Genomic DNA, 19975 nt, shown 5'->3' on the forward strand with positions numbered 1-19975 from the left:
TGCTATTTGAATCATCCAAATTGTGGCCTTGATTTTTCCCTCTGTTTTTGTTGTTACTAAGAACCAACAAGGCCAGTTGGTTCTTAGTAAGCTGAAAAGGAGCCGCCCTGCTCAGAGGGGCCTGAAGTGGGAGGTGACGGTGCCTGTACTGAGCGGAAGGAAAACATACAGAACGTGACCAACAAACACGAACATCTGAGTAGGTGTGAAGGAGTGTGCTTGCGCACGCGAACGTGTGTGCATGTGTGTGACAGAGTCAGAGTCAGAGATGAAGACAGAGACCCCTGCAGTGCTTAAGAATTTGGTTTTTTTTGTTGAACTCATGTTTCATGTTTCTGCTTCTCAGTAGTACTAAGACCAGAAGCAAGACTCAGCTGTGAAGCCACTTCGAGGGGTTTACCTGTTCTTGTCCAGGAGGCTGGGGCCTTTTCCCTTCACACATGCATTCTCTTTGAACACTAGGTAGAAAAAGGGGAACCAATAGGTTTGACAGAAAGCTAAACAACAAGTTAACTTGTCACCTACAGTGGTACCCGGTTTTCTGTTTTCACAGGCTTGTCACCAAGGGAAACAATGCAAATAGGCCCTTTAGAGTTTCCCATCTTAGGAATCACCACTTACAGAGCCCTAACTAAGTGCCAAGCACATTACTAACTGCTTCCCATCTGCATCCCGTAGAGCCCGGGCCAGCTCCAGGGTCTATTTTGTTATCCCTCTGTTGAGGACGTTGGGGTGAAAGGAGGTGGATCATCTTGTCCGAAGGTCTACAAGTGGTAATGCTCAGCCTCTCCTTTTTGCAGCTTTCAAAAAAAAAAAAATCAGAAAGCCTAACTTTTGAAAGTAAAACAACATTGGAGTGTGGAAAGAAAATGCTAATGTTATCCCCCAGCTATTCTAAGCTTGTCTATGACGATAGGTTGATCTTTTTCCACAACTTTGTCAATGAAAAATTAACCAGTCGATCTAAGAAAGAAATGGAAAATTTTTTCAAGCCCCATCTGAGGATTACAACTGGGAAGAGTATCCGAGAAAGCTCTGAGAACTGTGGAGCCCTTGAGAAGTCAAGGCCCACTTATATATGTTTTAAGAGTCAGAGGGCTGTGCATTTAGTGATGTATTGTTGGCAGTTTACACAGTTCAGGTCTAAGTGTCATTGTGGCCCCTTACAGGCTCAAGAAGGAATGTTATCTTTCAAGGAGTTGTCGTGTTGATGCAAGGAGAATGCCGCTCTTCGTGGTTGAGCAGGTGTTTCGGCTGACAGGGCAGGTTTGGTCCATGCATAAGGCAGATACACAGTCCCAGTGGTGGAGAGAGGAGGCCAAAGGGCAGAGGAGATTTTTATGTTTAAATATTTCTTGTCTTGCCATAAAACAGGAGTTTTATTCCATACCAACTTTTTTTTTGTTTTTGGTCTTTTTAGGGCTGCACCCAAGGCATATGGAGGTTCCCAGGCTAGGGGTTCAATAGGAGCTACAGCTGCCGGCCTATACCACAGCCACAGCAATGAGGGATCTGAGCCATGCCTGTGACCTATACCACAGCTCACGGCAATGCCAGACCCTTAACCCATTTAGCAAGGCCAGGGATCGAACCCAAGTCCTCATGGATACTAGTCAGGTTTGTTAACTGCTGAACCATGACAGGAACACACACCATCTTTATTCCATTTTTTTTTTTTTCTGCAGATGCACAAATGTAAGAATTTTGTTTCTGTCTTTGATTTTACAGAAGGGGTGATGTGGTTGGTACATATTATATCACCGTTTGCCTTTTTGTCTTAGCAGGATGCATAGACATTACTTCAAGACAATATTCATAGATCCAACTCATTCCTTTCAATAGTTGAGGAACGTTTTTAAGGACAAAAATGTGTTATAGAATAGGCAGTCATTCTCCTAGTAATAGAGATTAAGGCTGTGCATGTTTTCTGTTGTTTTGTTTTTTAAATTTTTTTGAGGCTTTTGGCTTTTTTTTTTTTTTCTTTTTAGGGCCACACCTGCAGCATATGGAAGTTCCCAGGCTAGGGGCTGAATCGGAGCTGCAACTGCCCGCCTACACCACAGCCACAGCAATGCGGGGATCTGAGTGGCATCTTCGATCTACCCCACAGCTCCTGGCAACACCGGATCCTTAACCCACTGAGTGAGGCCAGGGATCGAACCTGCATCCTCATGGATACCAGTCAGGTTCTTAACTTGCTGAGCTACAGCAGGAACTCTAGCTTTTCTTTTTTAACCACTGTAAAAAGTCATTTGTATGTGTGTCCATAAGTACTGAAATATTTATTTCTATATGTGGAACCCACAAGTTGAAATCACTAGGTTAAATGGAATGAAATTATTGTGGAAAATTGCCATGGATATTGACAAATTTATGGTAATGATGTCTCTTTTAGTCTTTTCACAACTCTTTTTTCTACTTCTAAAAGTAGCTAAAAGAAATTTTTATTCTAGAACTCTCCCACCTTGTTTCGGGGGAAAATGAGCAAATAGATATGCTACTGTGAAATTATTTGGACTATCACATGTAAGAGGTAAATTTATAGCTAATTTTCTGTGTAAACAGTTACTATGGTTTATTTAATTATTGATGCTCAAAAGAAATGTTCATTTTCTCCCTTTAGAGATACTCCCAAGTAAATCATCCTATAAATATTGGATTGTCCAATTATTTACTATACTTTTCTGTAAGTTTACTTAAAATATAACTATAACCTATAGGAAGATGTATAGTTGGCCTGTATGTTCATGAGCTGACATGTGATGCTCGTTTTCTAAAAGTCTCAGAGGTTGCAGATTTAATCAGCATCCTGGAATCATATTTTCTATAGAGATTCATAATCAGCAGTACCATAAAGTACATTATATATTTCTTGAAACTAGGCAGATTAAGAAAAAGCCTAAATTGGAATTTTCATGTCTTTCATTGAAATATAGTTTCCAGAGACTAATTAGATTGTCTTTCATTGAAATATAGTTTCTAGAGTGTCATTAGATTGTGGGGCAGGAATAAGAACTGGGACCACTGTCTGTTGTCAGTGCTTTCCAGGTCAGACATCCCTTTGATTTAATCTCTTTATTGCCTGAAAAGGGAGCTGGCCCAGGAGCAGTTTTTACTATCTCTTTTCCATTATCACAATCACACAACCATAAAAAACTAAGATAAGAAACATTTCAACTCTAATAGTGTCTCAACAATGAGCTACCTAATTGCCATGTTCATTCATTACCTGGCATGAGACTGTCAAATTACTATCCTTTAAAATCAGTAAGGATTGTGTTGTTGAAGGAAAAAAAGCAGTCTTCCACACTTTTCTTCCCCCTTGGTTACAAGCGTCAATATCAGCAACTTGTATCAGAGAAGATTAACATTATGTGGGGCCCTGGAGGAAAAAAATTAAGCTTACACTTGAAACCTCAAAGTAATGGCCGTCTCTGCACATCCGAGAGGTGCCTCGGTCCCACACCTTTAGTCATCACCTCACTGCTCTCTGATGTCACCTTGGCTCCACGTTGAGGTCTGACAGGTATCTGTAAATACAGATTTAGAAACGTGAATAAAGTTCTGGGTCCAACGCAAGGCCCTATAAATCCTGCCACCACGTGTTAGAAGAAATCAGAAGGACCGATAGGGTAGTAAAAATGTCTTCTTCCACATCATTTGGGGAAATCTACATTTTTCATTAGAAAAAAAGATAATATCCTTCTTCAACAATAATTCATGGAAAGAATATTTTAAAGAAATTTTATTGAAATATAGTTGACTTACAATGTTAGTTTCACTGTACAGCAAAGTGATTCAGTCATACATACCTACGTATGTGTGTAGCCTTTTTTTTTTTACTATTCTTTTCCGTTAAAGTTACTTTTCCGTTAAAGTTACTAAATACAGCATTTTTTTTCGTTTGTTTGTTTGTTTTCAGAGCAGCTCAGAGCGACAATTTTTGTATTTTGTTTTTGATAAGATTTACTAGAAAACAAAGAAATAACCAGGGAGGGAGTTTTTGTTTGTTTGTTCTAGTTTTTGTTTGTTTGTTTGTTGTTTGTTTGTTTTTTCTAGTCTATCTCTCAGTCTTTGGTTTTAGAAGAACTAAGCTGTTGAGAGTGGGAGATTTTTAGGTGAATTGGCCTGGAAGCTAGTGCCTACAGATGTCCCAGTGTCAGTTTCCAGCCATCTGATATGTGGAGGAAAGTGGGAACTGTACAGGCAGTGGTTACAGAATGTGTCTAGTTTCCATTTAACATCCCATTAGACAAAGGCCTGTGGAGTTAGAGCCCGTAGGAACCACTGTATCTCCCATGCTGACTGGCCAGAAGCTGCCAGCACCATCAGGCCATAGATCAGCCCACGGAAGGGCACAGCCAGCCGACATGCTATCCTCCAAGATCAGCACAGGATGCTCTATGCCTCAAAGACCTTAATTCGGGCTGTACCACCAGCAGGAAGGATACATGGGCCTGGTACCCCAGGCGGATGTAGAGTTGGCCCTGGTCACCATCACTTCCAGTGACCCACCTAGGGAATTGATGCGTCCCATTCCCACAACTCTAGGTTACAGATGTTTAGAGATCTTAGTTCTTAGTTCTTAATTCTACTGCTTCCTGGACACTTCAGAGTCTTTGTGCCAAGGGGTAACAGGCAAGAGATGCATCACTTTCCTTGGCCATCAGGAGGGCGTAGGGCTACTGCTACCACAGACGAACACAGAGGACTACATTTGGCATCCAGGCGGGCCCCTTGGGTGCCCATTCGTGCTCTGTTGCTCAGCTTAAACGGTAAACAGAGAAGTACAGCAGCCCTGGCCTGAGAAGTACATGGTGACCAGGGGCTCAGGCCTCTTGGTGATGAGAGTCTCAGTCCTGCCACTACGTAAGCCCTGGAGGGCAGCAGAAGTGCTGTTTAAAGGTGATGGAGCCAGAATGGACAGTAGAAGGGGGAAGAGGGTGAGTAACACTTGCAGCCCTGAGACCAGCGGTCCTGACATGGGCTAGTGTTTGCAGCTGATCTTCCTCTTCCTCTTATCCAAAGAAGAGAGGCCTCCAGATCCTGAAGGAGCTTCTGTCCAAGCTGATCTGAAGCAGTTGATCTAAGTGTGCAAGGTGTGGACTGTCCTGGACCAGAAGGGGCACTGTCCAGGTTACTCTAACCAGAAGGACTTGTCTGCCAGGTATCAGCAGACAACCTCCAGCTGGTAGCAACTTGAGAGGTTGCTCAGCTGCAGAGTCTCCTTGTCCAAGGCCTGCCGATCCCAGGGCAGATGTACTGCAGAGCTTCTTGTTAGGTCAGTTCAGGCTTTGCCCTCCCTGCCTTGTGATTTGACATCTTCTGCCCAATTCTGCTTCCTCTCCCACCTGTGCACAGGTGATGATCCGTAGTCAACACCCTGCACAGCCAGCCTCTTCTCAGCATCTGCCTTCAGATAAACTAACCTGCAACAGCTGACCTCACTGGTGTCATTGAGCACATCCAAAATCATTTTAAATATCTCTAGTGAAGAGTTTGAGTCCAGATGCCCCCTGGTGGTTACGCCTTTAATATAGACTCTTCAAATATCTGTGGAAATAACCATGCAGACATAGCAAAGAATAAAAATGCACAGCATTGATAACCAAACACTTGCTGTGTTATGAGCTTCTACTGAATGCAAGGCCAATGAAACTGGATTGCAGTATTGGACTAGTACAATCGAAAACCTAGCGCGGTCTCCTTGGGTAAGTACAGCAAGTTGCTGATGCAGATGGTGCCTTAGCATGGTCATGATACAGTTGTGTGGCCCGTTGACATCTCAGCCCACTGTTGTGACTGCTAGATCTGGGAAATGGCCAAAGCGAGTTCTTTACTAAGCCTTCCCTGGCAGAACACTAAGGACTAGTCCTGATGCAGAATTTAGGGACTGTCATTGGGTCCTAGTGGAGGCTTATTAATGGCGGTGGGTGTTGGCTCAGACCCTTTCGAAGATTTAAGTAATGCTTATGACCTCAGCCATGGACAAATATACATACTCACCTACTTTTACATAAAACTGAAGTTCATCTATGATTCTTTCAGGGACCCACGGATCCTTGCTTGAAGAATGCTTGCAATAGGAATTTGATCATTTTAAAATATAATTTCCCAATAACAGATATTACTAAAAAAAAAAAAAAAAAACCAGTCCTGAATTAAGTAGTAATCTTATTAGGAGCTATTTTTTCATTTTTTTTTCCCATCTCTTTTTCCTGGATTCAAACCCAGACTCTGCCATTTATTTATGGCATGACCTTGGGTAGGTCACTTAACATCTCAATACCGCCGTGTCCTCATCTCTGAAGCAAGGGTGATAATATTTCCTGCTTCTTAGGGGGTAGTGTAAGAATATATGAGCCATATGGAGCTTAAAACACCACAGGCTCAGAGGCGCTCCTTGGCAATTGTCCCTGTAGCGGTTGATGGTGAGGTTGTGTAGCCTGCCGTCACCCTTTCTTTGTCCCAGGGAAGAGTAAAATGCACTTTTTAATTCCTTGTACATGACAATTTGTAGACAAAAGGCAATTTTCATTTCCAGGAAATTGGAATGCTTCTTCAGGGCAGCATAGTAAGTAGGACTTGGTTTCCCATGGACGCAGTGGAGGTGGGTTCCGTGAGGCAGCGCCGCATGTGCTGTAAACCTCAGTGCAATTCCACAAAGCCCGGATTGATCACGCTCCACTTGTCATGATGCAAGTTGGATGGTTTTGCACAGTGATCTTGCAGGTTTTCTGAAATCAGACTGAAGATAGGAATTAACCATTTTCTAAGTCCTCAAAGATTACATGATGCCCTAGAAGGGACTTAGGTGGTGGCCTGTCTGTGTAATACAACTTCTAAGAAAAATAATCTCTTAGTTAAATTTGTCGTTGGTATAATGTGAAATGAAGCTATTATGATATAGATCTTTGGACTGAAGAAAATCAGGCAGAATCCAGTTGGTAAATGGAAAGAAGTAAAGATTAGTTCTAATATTAATGAGATGTTCTTTGATTTTAATTAGTTATTTAGTTCTTTTCCCCTGAAAAGGCTTAACTAGACATGGCCTATATAGGAACATTGAGAAATAAAATTCAAGTTTCCAAGGTCTTCAAGATTATCCAAGAGCACAGAGAAAGAAATGGGAAAAGAATACTGCGCCCATGTTCACCTCCAGAGGGAAATGCATGAGACAAAACTGCTGTAATTGGATTTTTTCCAGAACATGTCAAGAGTACTTGCTTTTGCAAAAATATTCGTGGGCCATTAATCATCAGCCGAGAACTGCATCTCCCTGAAAACCACAAGAGCTTCCTTTGACCACAGCCCAGATGAATTCCAAACGGCATGAACATTTCATTTTTAATTTGCCACATGGTTATTATTGACCCAGCTCTGCACATACCCAAAAATAAATCCCATTTACCCACACAGTGGATACCTTCGCCCTAGAAGCTTTTCTTTTGGCATCGATGGCACAACCATTCAAATGGTCCTGACAGATCCCCTGGGACACACAATATCAGAAGTGGACCAAGCCTTTCCAGAATGTTCCAGCACCGAGAGCCCAAGTGCCCAGAGCCAGGGCAGAATATCAAGGACACTCCACTCCTGCCTCCAAAGGCCCCAAGGGCAGCCCCGTGCTTTCTGAGTGTTGTGCCTTCCTGACAGATTCTCCAAGGACCTCTCCAGGATGTTTATCCAAATCTACAGATAAAGATACTGTCAAGGCCCCGGGAAGCTGGGCTCTGACCCTTTGCTTCATACCCGTGACAGGGGACAGGGTTGGGTAGAGGCAGAGGTATTTGAGCCTTCCCTTGACAAGCCTGGGTATCTCATGGAGTAACAGCATCTTCCAGTCACATTTTGTATATGCTGTGTGTGTGTTTTCTCTTTTTATGGCCATACCCACAGCATATGGAAATTCCCAGGCTAGGGTAGAATTGGAGCTGCAGCTGCCGGCCTGCACCACAGCCACAGCAACGCCAGATCTGAATTGCATATGTGACCTACTCCACAGCTCCTGGCAACACTAGATCCTTAACCTTACTGGTGAGGCCAGGGATCAAACCTGCATCCTCATGGGTACTAGTCAGGTTTGTTTCCACTGAGCCACGATGGAAACTCCCATATTTTATGTATTCTTAAAAGCCACATATTTTAAGATTGTTTCTCCAATTTTTTTGTCTGAAATGGTGCCTACACTCTTAAGACTGGCTATAAATTACATGGAACATGAATGTGTATACTTTGGAGAGACCTATTTTATTTTATACAAAGAGCATAGTTTTTGTATTGTTACCTTGGACTTCTGGAACTTTCCATGGCTCATCTTATAATCATAAATATTTTACGATCATCTTAATTCATAATTTATCTTAATAGTTTAACAAACCCCTTATCATCTGAATCTTATACCTGTGCAGACAGCAGCATGTAGGGCCAAAAATCAAAGTTGTGCCTTGAAGCTTTTTTTTTTCTGGTTTGTTCCAAAGGCCGTCTCTGTGTGTCATATCTCCCCACAGATCATCACGAAGCTCTTCCAAGAATATCCCTTCAGTTCTCCAAACCAGATTCCCCTATAGGTCCATCAGGGAGGCAGTGATGAGAGAAAGTGTCAGGAGTACCCGTTTATGCTTAAATATTATCTCACAGGAGCCTGTGAACAAAACATCACAGGGCTTCTGGTTGTTTTGAATGTATTGCAAGCAGCTGAAGTTTACAGTGCTTTGCTTCAGGTCTCTTGATAAAGGAGAGCTAGGTATAAGGGTCGGCCTTGCTGCTCTGATTTATAAGGAGGCAGCGAGTCCCATAGGATCAGAAAACACCAGCCCTGCTATCTGAAAACACGATGCCACACCATTCCCCCAGATGAGGTTGTGGCTTCATGGAAGATGCTGAGATGTCTCCATTTAGCTTTGCTACAGGTGGTACAGAAGGTCATTACTTCTCTCTAACCCAGACAGACGGAAGTAATGACCTTCTCCCTTCTGGTGAGTAGCATCACTGCTTTGTGTCAGACCAGACTTCAGTGTTGGGTGTTTCACGACCAGGGTCTCTTCCATGTGAGGATGACAAACAGCACTCATTTCACTTCCCAAGTCAACACCAACCAGCCCCACCCCCACCCCATCAAGGCAGGCATCGCGCTTTCGTGCCCAGTCTCACTGAAATGAGCCTTGAAATCCTCAGCTGCAGAGCTAATATAGGCCAAGATATTGATTCCCTGGGTTTAGGCTGTGAGTGTCTTTTTATGAAAAGCATCGACTCAGCTGCGCAGCTCAGCTGAGCTACTTTACATGCTCAGAATGTGTTGCTTTGGCTGCTGAGTAGTGAAAATCAAAGAGGATCCTTTAGTCGCTGGAAGTCTATTCAGATTCCTGTGGAAGTTTTAGTTGTGTGTTGCAGAGCTGGGAAAAGAAAAAGGAAAATGATTGCTTTCCTCCGTCTGGGCTCTGCCCCATATGCTTCCCCCCACACAGAAGCATGAGATATATTGGGAAAAGGTTTTGCCATATGCGACTTTTATTATAAGCTTTCCGAGAGAGTGTTTATCAAGCTTACCGGAGTCACTGACCACCTGGTGATCACTATTCACTTACGAAGGTTGCCAGCTCAGCTGTGAAGATGAGCCGCTGTGACTCTCTTTGGTTGTGTCTTTTTGATCAAAAATTTGATCAAGAATTACTGATTAGTCAGGGTGCAGAGATCTTGATAAACACGATCTCGCAGTGTAAATAAACAAACCAAAAAGACCAAACCACGCACTTTTGGAATGCAGGTGGTAAATCTCTGAGGGTCAGGGAGGCCTGGGGTTAAGTGGAGTCAGTAATAGTGGGGCGTGTCCCAGAGGGCTCAATAAGCATCTCTATCACTGAGATCATGTACCAACCAGTAAGCACTAATCTTGAGACCACTGGCACTCTGTGAGAAGCCAGGGACGGAGCTGTGAGAATCTGTATTGCATTTCAAAACATCTTCAGCTCTTACAAATAAATAAGCTCTTACAAATAAATAAGCTCTTGAGCCTGAGAAAGTCTTTTCATCCCTCCAAAACCAAATCAAACAAAACACCCTGTGATCGAAGGTAAAAAAGAAGAGGGCTAGACTCATTTTTTAAACTCAAATCACATTATTTACAAATCATAAGTACACTTATAAGATGGGATGAAATATAAGTTTGTCTTTTAACTTCCCTCTTTTAAGACTTCAGTATTATAACTTTCTATTGCCTTCATTTTATTCAGATGTCCACAGTTTGTCTGTCTGTCTGGTTTGATCACACACAGGGGTGTGGGAAAGAGGTCGCCCACATGAGTACAATGTCTTTCTCTTAAAAGATCTTTCTCTCTCTCTCTCTCTCTTTTTTTTTTTTTGTCTTTTTGGGGCCGCACCCAGGGCATATGTAAGTTCCCAGGCTATGGGTTAAATTGGAGCTGCAGCCACCGGCCTACACCATAGCCACAGCAACTTGGGATCTGAGCCGCATCTGTGACCTGCACCACAGCTTATGGCAACATCAGATCCTTCACCCACTGAGCGAGGCCAGGGATCAAACCCGAATCCTCATGGATCCTAGTCGGGTTCCTTAACCACTGAGCCATGAAGGGAACTCCTAAAATATCTCTTTTGTAATGTATTCATTCATTTTAAAAGCTCCACACAATCATACGGAGACTTTCTGAAATGACTGCAAAACCAGACAAGATGCAGAGCAGAGAGCTCCAGCACTGCAGCAGGCAGGCAAAGTCTGCATTTCTTAACCCCTCGGAGCATGAAATTTGGAACATTACACTTTTCTTAACGCATCCCCCAGGAGGGTTCCTCTGGCGAACGTCACTGGATGCATGTGTGGTAGCTGAGCGTGGCATTCTGATAGTGACAATCGCAGGACTTGGGCACTTTTCAGCCCTTTCCCTGATGGTTATCGTGGTCAGCTGAGGCTTTACTCCTCAAGACTGAATCCGAACTACCATTTTAAGGCATCCTCAAAAGCCCTGGCAAATTTTTCAGATCAGATGTCTGCTCATTTCAAAAAGCCATAGTCCTAAACCCTTGCTGATGCCACCAGGCAGAGAGACAATAAAGATCTGAGGGCCATGTTCACTCCTTTCTGACTTGGACGTCCTCTTTTCAGAGCAGCTTTAACCTGATTCTTAGAAAAAAAGACCACCCCAGGATAAGGCACAGCAAAAAATGCATCACTCTCTCCCAGACCAGTACTGTATTTCTCTTCTGTCATCACTTTATAGCTGCACCTGCAGCTCATGGAAGTTCCTGGGACTGGGATTGCATCTGAGTTACAGCTTAATGCAGGATCCTTTAACCCGCCATGCAAAGCCAGGGATCAAACCCACCTCTCCATGTTGACCTGAGCCGCTGCAGTCAGATTCTTAACCAACTCTGCCACAGCGGGAACGCTGACCTCACTTTTATACTTTTTTTTTTTTTTTGCTATCTCTTTGGGCCGCTTTACTGTTCACAGGATATTTATTTATTTTGTCTTTTTGCTATTTCTTTGGGCCGCTTCCGCGGCATATGGAGGTTCCCAGGCTAGGGGTTGAATCGGAGCTGTAGCCACCGGCCTACGCCAGAGCCACAGCAATGCGGGATCCGAGCCGCGTCTGCAACCTACACCACAGCTCATGGCAACGCCGGATCGTTAACCCACTGAGCAAGGGCAGGGACCGAACCCGCAACCTCATGGTTCCTAGTCGGATTCGTTAACCACTGCGCCACGATGGGAACTCCTGACCTCACTTTTAATGTGCAAGGAACTTTAGTTTCTTTATTCTCATGGTGCATTTTTTGCATATGGTTTGTTATTGTTGATAAGATGATTTCATCTCGTTCCAAGTTCAACTGTAGACTTTGAATCCAAGACCTCTATGATAATGAATTCCCCAAGTTCCACAATGGATTCTTTGCTCTTGAGTAACAAGTAGTATGAAGGAGGCAACCGGATCTGTCTTATTACAAACCAATCCAAACCAGAGACTCACCAGCCTGGACTGGTACAAAGGACCAAACTGCTAGGTGACTTTCTAAGACCATGCGTGGTAATGGCTTATTTGCTAAATAGGGAAAGCCATAGATAATAAATCATTAAATTAAATCCCTTCATTTCAGATACTCTACTGGATGTAATTCCCTCTCCTCTATGTTCCCCCATTATGACGGGATGTGGAGGTCACGGTTCCACTGGCACAGAAGGACTTTCATAAACAGCTTGGAGTTTGCACAGATCCTTTGGTTTTTCCCCTTGATTACTTCCCAGAGGGAAATAGACAAGCTCTTCTCCCATATGCAGCACATTATAATCATAATCTTGGTTCTCCATTTGTTTCTAAAGGGCACTGCTCTCTATTTTCCTTCTCAAATAATCCGCAGGATACAAAATACCATTAGAATAGCTTTCTTGGAATTCGGCAGGATGCCTTTGAGTTCCACCTAAGAAAAAGTGCCTAACGGAGCTTAAAGAACTAATGGAGTTGGTTCCCAATATCTGAATCCTTCAGAGTGACTTCCTTCCTTGCCTATAGTGTGTGTGTGTAGTCAAGCCACAAAGCAAAAATCATTACTGCAATTACAACACTTTTATCAGAATGCTGACATCCAAGAAACCTAACAGCACATTGTTATAGAGAGTATTTAGAGTGGCAGGAACATAGAGTTTGAAAGACACCACAATCCATGCAAATCAGAAGAAACCTTAAGCCGGGGGTTGGGGGTGGGGGAGGTGGGTACACCTGCCTGCAGAGCATCTCAGCTCACGTGTGTAGCTCAAAATGATCATACCTGTGCAGATTTGCTTCCTGTGATTAGCCTAATCTGGTAAATTCCACTAGAAAGTATTGTTTTAAATATTTTAGAGAATGGCTTGAATTATGCCCGAGGGGTCAGAGAGCCCTCTTGGGTTCAAGTTGGTGCACATTCATTGCTCTGTCTTCTGTTTACTTCTCTCTCTTCTCTTCTGGTGCTGAGGATGGAGTTAGAAAAAGGGTGTTTGTACAGGCATATGCCCTTAGCATTATGATATATACAATTTTTATAATTTTTGCAGTAATATAATATACTGCAGTAAGTAAATTAGAGCAATTAAATTACAAGCACTTACTTCAAAGAGTGTATATATATCAAAATGATTCCATACATTATAACAATTGTACTAGTTATTAATACTTTTTAATTTCTCCCCAAACACTAGGGTTAATAAATATATATTTTTTAAGTTTGAAAGCAAAATAAAAGAAAATTTATTTTTCAGCCCATCAGGACGATCAGCTTATAGTTATATATCTTGCCTTTATTTGAAGACTGAATTATCACTCCCCAAAGAGGTAATGGCTAGTAGGCTATCAAAAAGCTGGATTTTTTAAAAAGGTGATGGTAGCTTCAAAATGACCTACCTCATACTTCAAAACAGTATTTTCTTAATACTAAAGCAATGATAATATTTAGAGGGGATGTAGTTAAAAGCATGGGAGATGGATCCCAATTGCTTAGGATCAAATCCTCATTCTTGGCACTCATTTTCATGGTACGTAACTTCTCTGTGCCTCAGGAGTTCCTGTTGTGGTTCAGCAGTAATGAATCCAGCTAATATCCATGAGGATGTGGGTTCAATCCCTGGCCTCACTCAGTGAGTTAAAGCATCCAGTGTTGCTGTGAGCTATGGTGTAGCCTGCAGATGCAGCTTGGATCCCTCGTGGCTGTGGCTGTGGCTGTGGCTGTGGCCGGCAGCTGTAGCTCTGATTCTACCCCTGTCCTGGGAACCTCCATATGCCATGTGCAACACTAAAAAAAAAAAAAAAAAAAAACTCTGTGTCTCAGTTTCTTCCTTTTCTAGGTAAGGATCATAACTGTATCTACCTCCTAAGGTTGTGAAGATGAAACATGTTAAGACATTTTCTGAGCTTAGAACAGTATGAACAGTATGTGGTAGATGTAAAAATGCTCCCAATGTATGAGCTGTGGTTATCTGTCAACCTGCTAGGAAAGTGGAAGCAGGTGGAAACTTCCAAAAGTTTAGTGGCAACTCGTCTGTTACATCCAATGCCAATTCGTCTGCAGCATCACAGGCTTCTCTGTTTCTACTGAAAAGTGCTAGCCACATACATGCTCACAGATATGCAAAGTAGAGGATGGGGACAACTATGTAGGAAAAATATAAAAAAGTTGGGAACCTGAATGACCCTGAAATATAGCCATCACCATCCTTTAAATACAGATACATTGACCCTGACATTGGATACCTAGTGAATATCCGTGTTCTAGAAAATTTTGAAAATATCATTGCAGTATTTTATTTCTGAAAATTCTTTTTTCTCGGTCTATCTCTGATATGACACAGAAAAAATAATTTTGCTCAAGAGATACGATAATAATAAGTGGAGGACAACAGAGCTTTCATTGATTAATTTAGACAACAGATAAAAACTGGAAGGTAATTAAAGTAAAATCATAAATGCTCTCCACTCTACAATATGAGAGTTTCTAAATCCCAGTTTAATTTCTTCTGTCATGTAGAATATCCAGCTGCAATAAAAAGAGGAAATTTACTAGTCTCTGCTTTTGTGTACAAATTTTATACTCTCTTTTTTTCTATACTTTAAATGTTATCAGTTAAGTCACTGGTCAGTTAATTCACTATCCCCAGAGCAAATGTAAATTTGCTTTAAATTCAGCTGAGCCTAGGGTTTAAAATAATGAACAGCGTATGTAATGATTACATATAAAATAATAATTTTTCATGTTTTATTAATGAAGATGACTAAGAAATGACTTCTTAAGAGAGAAATTTTCCATTCACAGCAAAAATCATTTTCTAAGTATAATAGTCCCCTGTGCTATGTCTACTGAGGAAAATTTTCATGGTAAATGGTTAGGCATTTTGTAGTTTATTAGTATTGCTTATGAGAAACAATACTTTAGATTCTTCAGGACTTGAAGTGATGGAAACATATTGAAATAGAATTGTCCTTATATACCCTATTGGAAGAGAAGGGATTAACCCAGGAGTAAAATACCAGTTAATTTTTGATACTATTTGAAGTAATAGGGTTTGTTCTATGACAAATTGTAACAGGACCCACTTCTCAGCTCCTGGCCCTACCCAGTTTGGGGCTGGTAGATGCACAGTATTCCATTTAGAATGGATAAGCAATGAGGTTCTACTGTACAGCACAGCGAACTATATCCAATCTCTTGGGATGGAACTTAATAGAAGATAATATGAGAAAAGAATGTGTATATATATGTATAACTGGGTCACTATGCCATATAGCAGAAATTGGCACAATGCTGTAAATCAACTATACTTTAATAATTTTTTTTTTTGGTCTTTTTGCCTTTTCTTGGGCCTCTCTTGTGGCATGCTGAAGTTCCCAGGCTAGGGGTCTAAATTGGAGCTGCAGCCACCGGCCTACACCATAGCCACAGCAATGCCAGATCCGAGCTGCGTCTGCAACCTACACCACAGCTCACGGAAACGCCGGATCCTTAACCCACTGAGCAAGGCCAGGGATCGAACCCGCAACCTCATGGTTCTTAGTCAGATTTGTTAACCACTGCACCACGATGGGAACTCCAATAAAATTTTTTTAAAATTCAGAAAACAAAACAAAATAGCTCTATTAGAGGATAAAGGAGGAAAGTTTCCCCTTCTCAGCTTCCCTCTTACCCTCCCAGTCCCACCATGTAACCTACCTTCCGTACTGCCTCATTGCCAATAGTCTCTCTTGCTTTTAAGACTCTTCTATTGATCAAATATGAATTTTATGAGTGCTAAATATTTCCTAAACTATGCTAAAAATAAAAAAAAAACGTTAGAATTCATTTGCTAAATCTCTTTCTTCTGTATTTTGCTTCTTCACAACCCAGCTCTAACCTTGGCTGCATTTTGGCCATACTCTTGAATGTGATGGATTAAGTTTTCTGGAACTGTCTCTCCAAGTTTCCTCCCCTGAGTTCATATCCTTTCCCCGTTTCCAGCTTTGTACTACCCTTCCTCTTTTCTAAGGAAGCACTGAATTGAATCTCAGGTTGTCTCGCAGCAAACCAAGTCTTTCTGTCTTTGGCATTTTTCTGATTATCTTACTTATTTTCCTTGCCTCAGTGTCTGCTCCACCAACCATCAGTAGAAGGGTTTTATCTCTGGAGCAGAATCCTTTGACCCAGATGAGAGGAGTTCCTGCCAGGGCTGTGCTGTAGAGAGCCTCTCTGGCTCCACGGGAGGTGCTCCTCCCCACAGCGTGAGAAATCCAGGGAGTAAAGGTAATGTGCAAACTCAGATCTTGTGCCCCTTTCTAGACCTTTAAAAATCACATTCAGGCACCGAGGACCCTGGTAATCCCAGCCCAAGCCCACTTCCGGAGAATCTACAGATCTCTACCCTAAGGGTAAATGTATGCTTGCTACTAAGAGGCCACAGTCTGGGGGCTGTGGGCAGTTTGGAATGAGAAATCCACAGACAGCACAGGAGGCTCCCTGTACGTGGGGTGAAGTTAGAGTGGAGAGGGAAGCGGTCAAGGCTGCAGGTTGTCTGCACCCTGCCACTCCCCCCCACCAAGTGGAAATCTCATTGCAGAACTCCAAGGAGCACAAAAATTTTGAGTTTGACCTGGCCTTCAAGGTTATGAATACTTGTCAAAATATGAGGCTAGAACAAATTGTATTTAACAATTTATTACCTTGATTTATTTCTTCTAAATACTTAATCATATGGTATCTGGTCCTCCCATACTCTGTGTATTGTGTATTATATTCCCATTTTCTCTTTTATTTCATAGATCCTCCTTTAAAAAAATTTTTCCCCTTGATCTGCCTTTCTCTATGTTCCATTACAATAATTCCAAATACCATTTTTTTTTTCCCTTTACCTCTCATTGCAAGGCACCTGTTCCATCTTCCTCTTTCTGGAAACAAGTTTCTGATAAATCTACATATACCTGGCTAGGTCTGCCACACTGAGCCAGCTCAATGAGTATGAAGTGGTATCTCATTATCATTTTGATTTACATCTGCCAAATGATCAATGATGCCAGACATCTTTTCATGGGCTGATAGGCCACCTGTAAATCTTTGGAGAATTGACTTTTCAAATCCTTTTCCCATTTGTAAATTGTGTTGTCTTTTAATTATTGAATTAGAGAAATTCTTTTTAAGTTCAAGATATAAGTCCTTTTTTAGACATGATGTGGAAACATTTTCTCCCATTCTGTAGATTTTCTTTCTACTTTACCATGTTCTTTGAATCACAAATTTTTAAAATTTTTATGAAGTCCAATTAATTTTTCCTTGGTTGCTTGTGGCATTTTGGGTGCCATTTCTGTGAAACCATTGCCTAATCTGAGGTCACAAAGATTGGCAATAGTTTTCTTCTAAAAGATTATAGTGTTGGCTCTTGTATTTAGGTCTTTTATCCATTTTGAATTAATTTTTGTATTGGTATGAGGTGGAGTTCCAGTTTTATGCTTTTGTATGTGGATATCCAATTATGGAAGCAAAAATCCCCACATTGAATTGTTTTGACACCTTTGTCGAGAGTAAATTCATCATAAATATGTGGATTTAATTCTAAATTCTCAATTTTATTCAATTTACCTATACAGATATCTTATTCCAGTACCACACTGTGTTGATTAACTTTGTATGTAGTAAGTTGTGAATAGGGTAAGTGTGAGTCCTTTAACTTTGTTCTTTTTCCAGATTGTTTTGGCTATTCTGGACCTCTTGCATTTCCTCTTGCATTTATGAATTTTAGAAGCAAATTGCCAATATCTGCAAAAAATTCAGCCAAGATTTTTATAGGTATTACATTAAATCTATAGATCAATTTGGGGAGTACTGTCATCTTAACAATATTAATTCTTCCAATCCATGAACATGGGATACCTTTTCATTAATTAAGAACTTCTTTCATTTCTTTCAATGATGTTTTGAAGTTTTTTAAAACACTGAAGTGTGTTTCTTTTTTTGTTAAATTAATTTCTAAATACCTTATTATTTTTGATGCTATTATAAATGGAATTGCTTTCTAAATTATATTTTCAGATTGCTCATTGCTAGTATAGAAATATAATTAGTTTTTGCAGATTAATTTTGTATCCTGCTAAGCTCTTTTAGTAGCTCTAATAGATTTTTGTTAATTCATGAGAATTTTCTAAACACAAAATCAAGTCATCTGGGAATAGAGGTAGTTTTGCTTCTTCCTTTACAGCCTGGAAATTATTTATTTATTTCTTTATTTTACCAAATTTCCCTGATGGAATCTCCAGTACAATGTTGAAAAGAAATGGTGAGAATAGTTTGTTTTTTTTTGTCTTTTTTGCCATTTCTTGGGCTGCTCCTGCCAGGCTAGGGGTCTAATCAGAGCTGTAGCCACCAGCCTACACCAGAGCCACAGCAACAGCTGTGGTCTGCATCCTACACCACAGCTCATGGCAATGCCAGATCCTTAACCCACCGAGCAAGGCCAGGGATCGAACCCAAAACCTCATGGTTCCTAGTCAGATTCGTTAACCACTGAGCCATGACGGGAACTCCAGGATAGGCATTTTTGCCTTGTTCCTGATCTTACAGGAAAGGATTCAGTCACTCACTAATACATGTTAGCTGTGGGTTGTTCATAGATGTAAATTACTGGGTTGAAGAGGTTTTATTCAATTCTAGTTAAGTATTTTTCTCATGAAGGGTTTTGGATTTGTCAAATACTTTTGCTGCATCCGTTGAGATGATTCTGAAGTTTGTGTCTTTTAATCTGATAGTGTGATGCATCATATTGATTGATTAACTCAACCCAACCTATATTCCTGGGATAAATTTCAATTGATGTGGTGTACTATCCTTTTTATATATTGCTGTTCAATTTGCTAGTTTTTTAAATGAGGATTTTTTGTGTTTATATTTATAAGAAATATTGGGGAGTTCCCGTCGTGGCGCAGTGGTTAACGAATCTGACTACGAACCATGAGGTTGCGGGTTCGGTCCCTGCCCTTGCTCAGTGGGTTAAGGATCTGGCATTGCCGTGAGCTGTGGTGTAGGTTGCAGACACGACTCAGATCCCGCATTGCTGTGGCTCTGGCGTAGGCCGGTGGCTACAGCTCCGATTCAACCCCTAGCCTGGGAACCTCCATATGCCACGGGAGCGGCCCAAGAAATAGCAACAACAACAACAACAACAACAACAAAAAGACAAAAAAAAGAAAAAAAGAAATATTGGCTTTCAGTTTTCTTTTCTTGCAAGCCTTTGTCTTCTTTTGCTATTGGGATAATACTGGTCTCATAGAATGAGTTTCCTCCACAACATTCCTCGCTTTTCTATTTTAGGGATGAGTCTGTGAAGAATTGTTATGTTAATTCTTCTTTAAACATGTTATAGAATTTACCAGTGAGACATCTTGTCCTAGGGAGGGGCATAGGAATTTCTTTATTATTAATTCAATCTCTTCACTTGTTATAGGTTAATTCATATTTTTCATTTTTTAATTGAATCAGTTTCTATATCTTTACTTATGTCTTTCTAGGAATTCGCCCATTTTATGTAAGATATCTTATTTGTTGGCATACACTTTTTCATAGTATTCCCTTAGAATCTTTTATTTCTGTAAGGTCAGTAGTGATATTTCCCTCTTTCATTTCTGATTCTTGTACTTTGAGGTTTCTCTCTTTTTTGTTTGATCAGTTCAGCTAAATGTTTGTCAATTTTGTTGATCTTTTCAAAGAACCAACTTTGGGTTTCATTGATTCTGTTTTCTTCTATTCTCTATGTTTTTTTAAATCTCCACTATAGTCTTTATGAGCATGGACACAGCTCTTTGGCTTTAATATGAATGTGGCCTTCTAGATTCCCAGGAATATATTTTAGCCTTTCGTAGCTCCCTATAGACATCTTATGCCCGAGCCTTTCTTCTTAATCATTTTGGTCAGGATTTTGTTTGCCTCAACAGTTATTTTCTGCTTCAGGCAACCACAATGTTCGATTGCCTCT

The sequence above is a fragment of the Phacochoerus africanus genome, chromosome 6, assembly GCF_016906955.1.
Source record: "Phacochoerus africanus isolate WHEZ1 chromosome 6, ROS_Pafr_v1, whole genome shotgun sequence".
NCBI lineage: Eukaryota > Metazoa > Chordata > Mammalia > Artiodactyla > Suidae > Phacochoerus > Phacochoerus africanus.